Source organism: Eucyclogobius newberryi, unplaced genomic scaffold (assembly GCF_026437365.1).
Source record: "Eucyclogobius newberryi isolate DKJ021-1_F unplaced genomic scaffold, fEucNew1.0.hap1 SCAF_5, whole genome shotgun sequence".
NCBI classification, from domain to species: domain Eukaryota; kingdom Metazoa; phylum Chordata; class Actinopteri; order Gobiiformes; family Gobiidae; genus Eucyclogobius; species Eucyclogobius newberryi.
In genome coordinates this window covers 32,604,757-32,615,135 of record NW_027316167.1, presented here as the reverse complement: position 1 = coordinate 32,615,135, position 10,379 = coordinate 32,604,757, and the positions used below count along the sequence as shown (strand labels likewise).

The 10,379-nt window shown below is 39.8% G+C and overlaps 1 long non-coding RNA gene across 1 annotated transcript; it reads right to left on the bottom strand.

The window, feature by feature from the left end:
- Positions 1–3,737: 3,737 nt before the first annotated feature.
- LOC140381480 (uncharacterized) lies at positions 3,738–8,715 on the bottom strand. Its single transcript, XR_011931250.1, has 3 exons — positions 8,678–8,715; positions 7,688–7,831; positions 3,738–4,982 (listed from the first exon to the last, which is right to left on the bottom strand). It is a non-coding gene; the product is annotated as an uncharacterized lncRNA (long non-coding RNA).
- Positions 8,716–10,379: the final 1,664 nt, after the last annotated feature.

The window sequence follows — 10,379 nt, the reverse complement described above, 5'->3', positions numbered from 1 at the left end:
ATGACTTAAAGGGGCACTCTGTACTTTTTCTACCATCTATCTTGTGTATATTCCTATATATTAAGTGCGTCAAAAGTAAAAAAGTTCAAAATATTTTTTTTGATTCAAACTTGGACCAAAGAAGTTCATTTTCCACATTATTTGACGTTCTATTTTCTGCTTTTCAGGTGGCCATTAAGTACATCCACAAACCGACCGTGCTGTTTGTTCCAATGGTAAGTGAAATACTTCTTATTTTTTCTAAATCAAGCTTAATTTGCGCAGTTTAAACATGTCCGGGAGCAATAACCGAAACACGAGCTGCTAAATGAACACAAAAATAAGCTTGTTGAACTACAGAAAAAACGACAAAACTACAGGGTTTAGTAGGTTTTTATACACAACACGAAGACGCCAGGGCATTTTGGTGTTTGCGGAGACATTTATAGCACTTTTAAAATATCAATAATTGTATGTTTTGTTCTTGCTGCTCTTTTTTTTAAACTGCATTCAGCACTAATTGTGTAATAAAGTCTTTTTCTCACTCTTAGGAGTTCAAAAACAAGGTGCACGATGTCCCCGCTGAGGTTCTCCTGATGGCCCTCGCCGCCCCCAATCATGAGCCAATCGGACGGAGCCCCAGCGTGTCTCTCCTGGAGTGGTTCAACCTGGACAACGGCCACATCGTCCTGGTGATGGAACGACCCATTCCGTCAATAGATCTGTTCGACTACTGTTTGCAAAATGCACCGCTGCCTGAGGAAAAAGCCAAGGTACGCTCACACACAGAGACATGTTGAGCTTAAAGGGGCTTTTCTGGAGGGCCCACTGTGGAGATGTTTATGGAGATGCGCCACAGTATGGCATTAAACTAATCTACCATGCAGGTATTTAGTCACAAAAGTAAGTTGGTGTTATACTGTCCAAAAAACTCCTGAGCCAAAACACGCATTTTTAACATGATCTGGGTCGCCTTTTCCACAGATCTGACCTGTAACTGCCCTGGTCGTGTCAATTACTTGTCTCCAGGAAGATAGATGAGTTTAATGCCGTACTGCAGAACAGTCAGGAAACTATTTCAGAGTTTTTCCATTTTTAAAATTGTATGTTGACATCAAACTTTAAGTAGGTTATCTTAAAATCCAAATCAACCAACTTTATTTACAAGAGGAAACACTCCTAAAATAGAATAAAACTAGGACATAAACAGTAAAAAAGTATATAAAGCTAAAACAATACAATTGAAAATGTGAATATAATTTTTCATTTTAGTTATTATTATCTTGGTTATTTTGTTTTTGAGGCTCTTTTTTTCCTCATAATTCAAATATTGTTTGAGTTTTTCACATATAAAATAAGACCAACGACTCCTGTCATACTGTAGTCCTGTTTTAGACTTGCTTTAGACCTCATATGATCCTGCTTTAGATCTGGACTGGTTTAGATCTGGACTGGTTTAGATCTGGACTGGTTTAGATCTGGACTGGTTTAGGTCTGGACTGGTTTAGACCTTATATATTATTTATATCCAATTGTTTTTATTTGTGTCGTTACTTTAATATTTATAATGCCTCAAAATTTGCATTATTGTTAACATTAGTGTTAGAGTTGCGTTAGCATTAGCGTTAGCATTATTGTTGGCATTAGCGTTAGAGTTGCGTTATCATTAGCGTTAGCATTAGCATTATTGTTGGCATTATTGTTTGCGTTAGAGTTGTGTTATCATTAGCGTTAGCAGTAGCGTTAGCATTAGCCTTAGCATTATTGTTGGCATTATTGTTGGCATTATTGTTGGCTTTAGCATTAGAGTTGCGTTAGCAGTAGCGTTAGCATTGAGACAAACACATCCCTGAACACGGAATCAGTGCTAGATTCTCGGCCACAGAAATGATGACATAGCTCTGGTTCCCATGGTAATTGATTTGATTTGATTTAATGTGTTAACTGCTTTAGCCATAAACAGGCCAAAACTATATTTTCTTCTATTTTACGTCTTTAGTGTAAAATGAAAGGCTAACCAAACTTAAAGCAGGTGATGAATTCATTTTAATAAAGCAAACCATTTCATATACTTCAAAACTAATAAAATGTTTCCTTAACTGTGAAAAGTGTTTGATTCCTTCACATGCTCATTGCTGCACACGCTTTTTTATATTTATCTACCAACCTATAAACTTATTTCTGTGTTTTTCTCTTTTATTTCAGGGACCTTCGACTTTGCGCCCCCCGAGTACTTCCAGAACAACAGTTACTGCCCGGGTCCTACCTCTGTGTGGCAGACGGGAGCGCTGATGTATGAACTACTGCACTCAAACGACCAGAGCGACTTCACGACCCAAAACGCTATGGAGGGAAACATCTCTGCCCCGAGTGGCGTGTCGCAAGGTACGAGCAAAAGTACAGACAAAACACTAAAGGCGCACTGTGTAACTTTTCTATGGTTTCTATGGTCACATCATCAAGGAGATGCTATTGCTTTGCCTGGAATGTGCCACGATATCACAGAAAACATATATATTTCTGTGCAAAACAAGCCTGAAGCCACCGAAACAAGTGACGGGTCGGCTCTGTGCGGTGGCGATCCGGCTCACAGCAACAGTGCACGTTTGTGAGCCTCACTCTAAAATGTGTGGTGTTTGTTCTTTTGCAGAATGTTGTGACTTCCTCCAGGCCTGTCTCACTCTGAACCCAGAACAGAGGATAAGTTTGGACCAGCTGAGCCACCATCCCTGGTTCAAGAAGAACAGGCGCTCTGAGGACGGGACGTGACTCCTGGGGGGGGCTAGAAACATTAATAGTTATATCTATGCACTGATTTTTACTTGTACAGTTATGTCATGTTTTTATATTAAACCTCAACTTATAGATTCAAGTTTTTGCAAAATATTGTCTTATTGTAGATTTTATGTTTTGGAGCAATTTCTTTTTTGTTTTGGAGCTGCTGCTGCTGCTGCTGCTGCTGCTGCTGCTGCTGCTGCTGCTGCTGCTGCTGCTGCTGCTGCTGCTGCTGCTGCTGCTGCTGCTGCTGCTGCTGCTGCTGCTGCTGCTGTGTGCAGTTATTACTGTGAGCAACAACAGGCTTTATTATGTGGACTGTGGAACTGTGAGGACTGTGTCTAAAAACAAGTCTGACTCAGACATGACATGTTAGTTTGAGGTGAAGAGGAGCAGAGAGAAGCAGCTTCTTCAGTGAGTCTGATTCTGACTGTTTAACGCTGTTATGTTTGAATAGTTCAGTTTTAGGGGTTTATAGACTGTTCAGTCTGACAGAGCTAATGTGAGGCTGTGGCTTCTCTTATTCCACTGACACTGAAGTTCCCTGAAAACTTCTAAAACTTATACTCAAGCCCCGCTGTCTTTGTCCACATCCGTTGCTCCGTCCGCTGTGTTTTCTGCCACAGCCGGACGTGATCGTATTGTTTAAATGGCTTTAGTGACAGCAACACTCATTTATTATAAGACAAATTATTCAAAAACACATGTTATACAGAAATAACGATACACAGACTTTGTGGACAACCCATTTTAACACCATTTTATTTGTGTGGACAGCAATAACAATGAAGAAATATTGATTATTAATCATTATTATCTAGATATTTATTATAAACCACTAGTTCTATAAGCCGTGTACACAAACTGCTGCTGCTTAATCACTCGGACTGATAAAAAAGCTAAAAAAAAAAAAGATCCTGGACCTAAAAACACAGTAGTAAATAAAATATTCAAATTTTTTTGGTATTGTTTTTACTTTCACAAACTATTTTAGAACAAGTCCCTAAATCTCATCTTTAGTGATGAACGCTTCAGCTCTGAAAAAGGAACTATTCCGACTAGAAATGTCACATTAACAAATTATCAACGATCGTTGGCACCAAACAGCAGATAAATTTACTTTATTATGTACAAATAAAATAAAACTTTCTGAAGGAAAAAGGAATGATTTAGTCACAAAAACAGCCTGCAAAAGAACTTCACAAGTAGTTTGAGTAAATTGAACTGAATTTAGTCATTATTGCTGTCAATTGTCACGATTATTACAGGTATATTTTAGCTCTTACGATCATATTGTGACTCTTGTCACAATTATCAATTAACCAACTCATCTTGACATCTCTAGCCTCGACAATTTCAATACCATTTTAAAATGAATTTTTGTAACAAAATCCCAACTGCAGTTTCCTCGAACAGCAACGATGAAAACAGATTAAACAATGTTCATAGGACTTCAGCAGTGTCCCTGCGTCCCAAAGGCAACTTCACTCCTTTTTATACACTCGTTCAGAAACAGCAAGGTTTAATTGGGGTCATTTTAGACAGGCATTTTGGGAAACAAGTGACTAAAACAATAGAAACATTTGTTAAGATGAATCTTTTGTTCGGTCCAAAGTCATAATCCATTTTTTTTTGTTAATGCTAAACTTCCTTTCAAACATCTGAACTTCTGTCCTTTTAAACCAGTAGATTTAACAATGACAAAAATAATCACAATGTCCACTTCAATGTGTTTTTTTTAAATGTTTTTTAATGTGCAGAGGCACAATAAAAACAAGAGCCGATCAATCACGTGAAAATATGATCGTATACATCATATTAAGAGAAAGAGCAGTACGCCCCCCTCAGATCTGCCCTGTACGAGCTTCTCAAGAATAATCGTGAAATGTATGTTTATAATGCTACTCACAATCTCACATCGTTTTTAACACTGGAAACAGGTTTTGAGACGTGCGCTACAAACAATGCACCTGTTTAACTGGGCGGGGCCATTTGGTGAACTCTTGTGTTTCAGTATGAATACATTTAGGTTCTTCCGTATCAGTTGTGTCATTGTAACTTGCAGCGTTTAAAGTCGGCCAAGCGGTCCATGCTGTCGCTGCGGCCGCCTCCAGCAAACATTTCTCTGTTGATCAAATTGATCTCGGAGCCATTCCTGATCCCAACGTCGTACAGACGGTCGTCGTCGTCATCCAGCCTTCTGCGCCCGAAGAGGAGCTGATGGAGATCTGAGGCCAAAAACACAACGCAAGACTAGCCAACAAACCTCAAACACACATTATTGTTTGTCAAATCATAACTTTGGTGTCATTTATGTGAACTTTGGCTCTTGTTTACAGTCTGGTTGCTAGGTAATGGTTGTGTCACATTTGCTGCTCATGTCCAACCAGGAAGTACATAGTGTATTTTATTCTGTCATATGCAATTTAAGTACATTTTACAGTGGATACTTCTTACTTTTACTTCAGAGATCATTCTACTACAGTTTTGAAAAGTACTTTCTGAACGGTTTGAGGCGTTACATTTTAGCACGTTCATGGTGACATCAAGCTAAAGGTTTAGTGCTCGAGTCCTGACTCTGTGCAAAGAAAAATGTACATGTAAAAAGTGTAAAAAGTGTAAAATCATTAAGAAGCTGATGTATTCAGTCAATTAATAAATGGACTTTGTGTGCCTCAACATTCTTTTCTGGTGACATTAGATGAGCTTTTGCCCAGTCGTTGCTGGGTAATTTGCTAGTGTTACAAACAGGAAGTTATAAAAAAAAAATGTATAATTGAATGATGTTTAAAAAAATAAATAATATATATGTATTATTATTAAATGAGCAAATTACAAACAAAACCGGTACCGTACAAGTATACAATATAAAAACATATAAGTTCAATCCCAATAAAATAAAAATAGCAAAGTCAGTCCTAAAAACACAACTTTTTTTAAACAAAATAAACAGGGAACATTTCATCTCAAAATAAATGTACAGGACAATATTTTAGACATCCAAATTATCCAGAAACAGTGGCGGCTGGTGGTGCAAATTATAGGGGGGGCTATTTGACATGACCGTGTGTTTTTTTTTTTTTATTAAATGTCCAAAATTGAATATTTTACATTGACTGTATGGATACATATTTTAAATACACATTTACTGAATTAATTAAGTAAACACACTTTATTTTCACTTTTGGTAATGATAATACAATGACTTAGCGGCAGATTCCATTTGTGAGAAAATACATTTGACATGAAATTACATTTTACACTTTATAAAATGAAAAGAGCAAATCAAAAATCTCAGTGATACTGTCACTTATAGTGCAGAGTAGCAATTACTACATTAAGAGGAAATAAAAACACAAACAATAGTTGGTGTTTCATAAAACAGCTTCTAAGTGGCATTAGTAACCCTGAACTACATGTGTAACATTTTACATTTTTATATTTAATCATCACATCCATTATTGCTGTATGAAAAGTTGTCATTTATGGCTTTCTTTCATGGGTTTTCTAATAACAAAAGCATATTTTTTATCAATAGAAGTTAAGCGATACTTAATGCTTAGTGTTAGCCTTATGCAAGTAATAAACTAAAAAAAACTGCGTGTTTGTTGTCATGGTAATGGAGCACGGAGTTTGACAGACACATGTCTCGGCTCGGAGTGATATGAAATCAGCCGCTTTCATTTCAACACAACGCAAACAGTCGAGCAGCTCATTCTGAGTCGTTTTGGACGTACCTTTTGTCACAGACGTCTGTAGATGCAGTTTTAAGACGTAAACACGGCGTGTGGCACTTCCGCGCGCGGCGCGCGCACATGTCTGTGTCTCTAGCGTAAAAAGCGTAGCTCCATGGCGTAACTACTACGTTCAAAAGGGCGCTTTCTGGAGCGCCCCATAGTCGCTATTTTTCTATGGCAAAACCCATAGTGACGTAGTCACTTTTGATTGTGATTTGATTGGCTAAAAATCCCCATTGATTTTCTATGAGGCTCTGGGGCGCTATTCAAACCGCCCCACGGCTACGTAGAAAAGTGACGCAGGCTGCGCCAGGCCGCAGACCACGCGGCGCGCAAACAAAGTATACATCTATATCTATTTAAATATATATATGGATATATATTATTATTTTACACATTAACACTAATAAGAATATAAGATATTTCTGAATAAATTATATTGTTTTTAGACACAAAAAAATTGACATAGTTGGCAGATTGACAACTATGGACTAATGGACCAGCCGCTGCTGTCCAGAAATGAGATGATTATAGAAGCACTTTTGGATTTGACAAAGGAGATCTAAAACTCAAAGGACGTGAAAATTATAAACCTGAAAATATTCTGTGATAAAATGTTTATATTTTTTAGCTAAATTCTAAATACATTTATCTTAACTGCATGTTAGGTCAATGAGTGGTCCGACCTGTAGGGGACACTTTAAGACAATTTAAAGGCGCAATGGACGATTTTTCGGCGATTTGAGAACGCAGGCGGAAGTGCGCATGCGCACTCCCCCGTGCGGACTGATACAACACACACGTGCGTTTGTTTATTAGCGCAACGGAGCGCATCGCATCGCTCGTCTCCCGTAGATTTCTGTCCACTTCTGCGTCAGCTCGAAATGTCTTTCTCCGTCTTCATTTTGCCCCGTACACTGAGGGAACTATATTATGATGGATCCATGCGCTTAGGCACGAGGAAACGTGGGGACGAACCGCACGCGGCTGCAGGTGAGCGATAGGTGCGTTTTATGATTGATACGTGGCAGGACTAATGATTTATCCACGCCACGAGAAAATATGATAAAAAATTAGCTGAAAAAAATCCACCTTTAAGCTAAATGTGTGCGGCTCAAAACTCTTAAGACACAGACACAGAACTCTAAAACACAAATTAAAGCTGGACATTAAGTCTGTAACACACGTAAACACACCTGAGTTGTAGGTTGATTCATCTGTGATCTTCTTCCACAGCTCCGCTACTGTCCAGCGTTCAAACTGCGCCCTGGTCTCACACAGGATGACCGTAAAGTCCTGAACCAGTCTCGGGTTTTATTATAACTCTGAACATTTTTAAACTGGAAGAAAAGACATTTATTAGATTTCTGTTCATAATCTCAAAAACAAACCTCAGAAAGCTTCAGCTAAACATTTGTGGTGGAAAGTATTTATCGTACTTTTTATTTAAACTTCACTACGTCTGAGAGTAGGAATCTGTACTTTCTACTCCACTACTTTTATCAACTGGACTGAAAAGTAAAAAAGAACTTTTGACCAAAAATTCTGACCTAGAGCAAATAAAACATCAATAAAAGTCTAGAAACATTGAGTAAATCGGTTTTTCAGTTATTTATCAGTTGGACTCCGAAAACACGTTACCCTTTGTGGCTAGGCGTTTTTTTTATTTTTATTTTTTTATGAGTTAATTTTATTGTATTTCTGTTTCTGTAATTTCTTTGTGATTTGAATGCATTTTTCCTGCTGTGTGAAGCACTTTGAACTGCCCTGTGTATGAAATGTGCTCTACAAATAAACTTGCCTTATCAACACATTTTACTCTTATCAGTTATAAAACATCAGTGGAAAAAACGTCTACTTTTTAGTCTAAAAGTAAACATTTAAACACGCACTTTGATACCTTTACCTAAGTATATGTGATAGATTTATTTGGGTAAATGTTTGTCTCATGTATCTGTAACAAACGTGTTAAACGTGATGCATTTGACTTCAGCCCGAGAAAATAACGGTGCACATTTCTATATTTCTACATTTCTACATTTCTAAAGTTCAACTCGACTGCTTATGGAAGTTCATAACAAACATTCACACTAAAGTGCCATCATGAACTTATTTCAGGTGATCACGTGTTCTTAAAGTGTTTCTACAACTGATTATTCAGATTAAGTTTGTGGTTTTTGACTCACCGCGTCGCTCCTCCGCATCCAGCACTTTCACTTTCGACTTCCCAAAAAACACGTGACCGCTTCCCCACAGACCCTCATCCACAGACCCTCATCCACAGACCCTCATCCACAGACCCTCATCCACAGACCCTCATCCACAGACCCTCATCCACAGACCCTCATCCACAGACCCTCATTCACAGACCCTCATCCACAGACCCTCATCCACAGACCCTCATCCACAGACCCTCATCCACAGACCCTCATCCACAGACCCTCATCCACAGACCCTCATCCACAGACCCTCATTCACAGACCCTCATCCACAGACCCTCATCCACAGACCCTCATTCACAGACCCTCATCCACAGACCCTCATCCACAGACCCTCATCCACAGACCCTCATCCACAGACCCTCATCCACAGACCCTCATCCACAGACCCTCATCCACAGACCCTCATTCACAGACCCTCATCCACAGACCCTCATCCACAGACCCTCATCCACAGACCCTCATCCACAGACCCTCATTCACAGACCCTCATCCACAGACCCTCATCCACAGACCCTCATCCACAGACCCTCATTCACAGACCCTCATCCACAGACCCTCATCCACAGACCCTCATCCACAGACCCTCAGCCACAGACCCTCAGCCAGAGTCCCTCAGCCACAGACCCTCACCCGCAGTCCCTCATCCACAGACCCTCATCCACAGACCCTCATCCACAGACCCTCATCCACAGACCCTCATTCACAGACCCTCATTCACAGACCCTCATCCACAGACCCTCATCCACAGACCCTCAGCCAGAGTCCCTCAGCCACAGACCCTCATTCAGAATCCCCTCACCCACAGACCCTCATTCAGAATCCCCTCACCCACAGACCCTCATTCAGAATCCCCTCACCCACAGACCCTCATTCAGAATCCCCTCACCCACAGACCCTCATTCAGAATCCCCTCATCCACAGACCCTCATTCAGAATCCCCTCACCCACAGACCCTCATTCAGAATCCCCTCACCCACAGACCCTCATTCAGAATCCCCTCACCCACAGACCCTCATTCAGAATCCCCTCACCCACAGACCCTCATTCAGAATCCCCTCACCCACAGACCCTCATTCAGAATCCCCTCATCCACAGACCCTCATTCAGAGTCCCCTCATCCACAGACCCTCACCCGCAGAGCCTCATCCACAGACCCTCAGCCAGAATCCCCTCACCCACAGACCCTCATTCAGAGTCCCCTCACCCACAGACCCTCATCCACAGACCCTCATCCACAGACCCTCACCCACAGACCCTCACCCACAGACCCCCTCTCACTATAACAGCTTCTACTCTGAATATCACCAAAACAAAAAGTAACTGCACCAGAAAACAGTTATTCTAAATGAATGTTTGTGGTACATGTATTCAGTTACTTCCTAATACTGGAAGAAATCTAATTAGCCCATACTTTGTATTTATTTATCTACAAAAAAAAGACAAGAATAAGCCAACCCTAAACTTTGACAAATACGAGGTACTGAACCTCGAACCTGTTTAGACACGTAGAAGAGTACGCTAAAGTCAAAGTATAGATAATAAGTAAATACAACCCAAGTTTCTAAACATTTATAGATCTTTTTTGCTGTTCAGGACAATAATATTAATATATAACGTTACTGAAAAAGTATAGAAAGAATGTTTAGTTGTTTAAGTGTTTTTATTT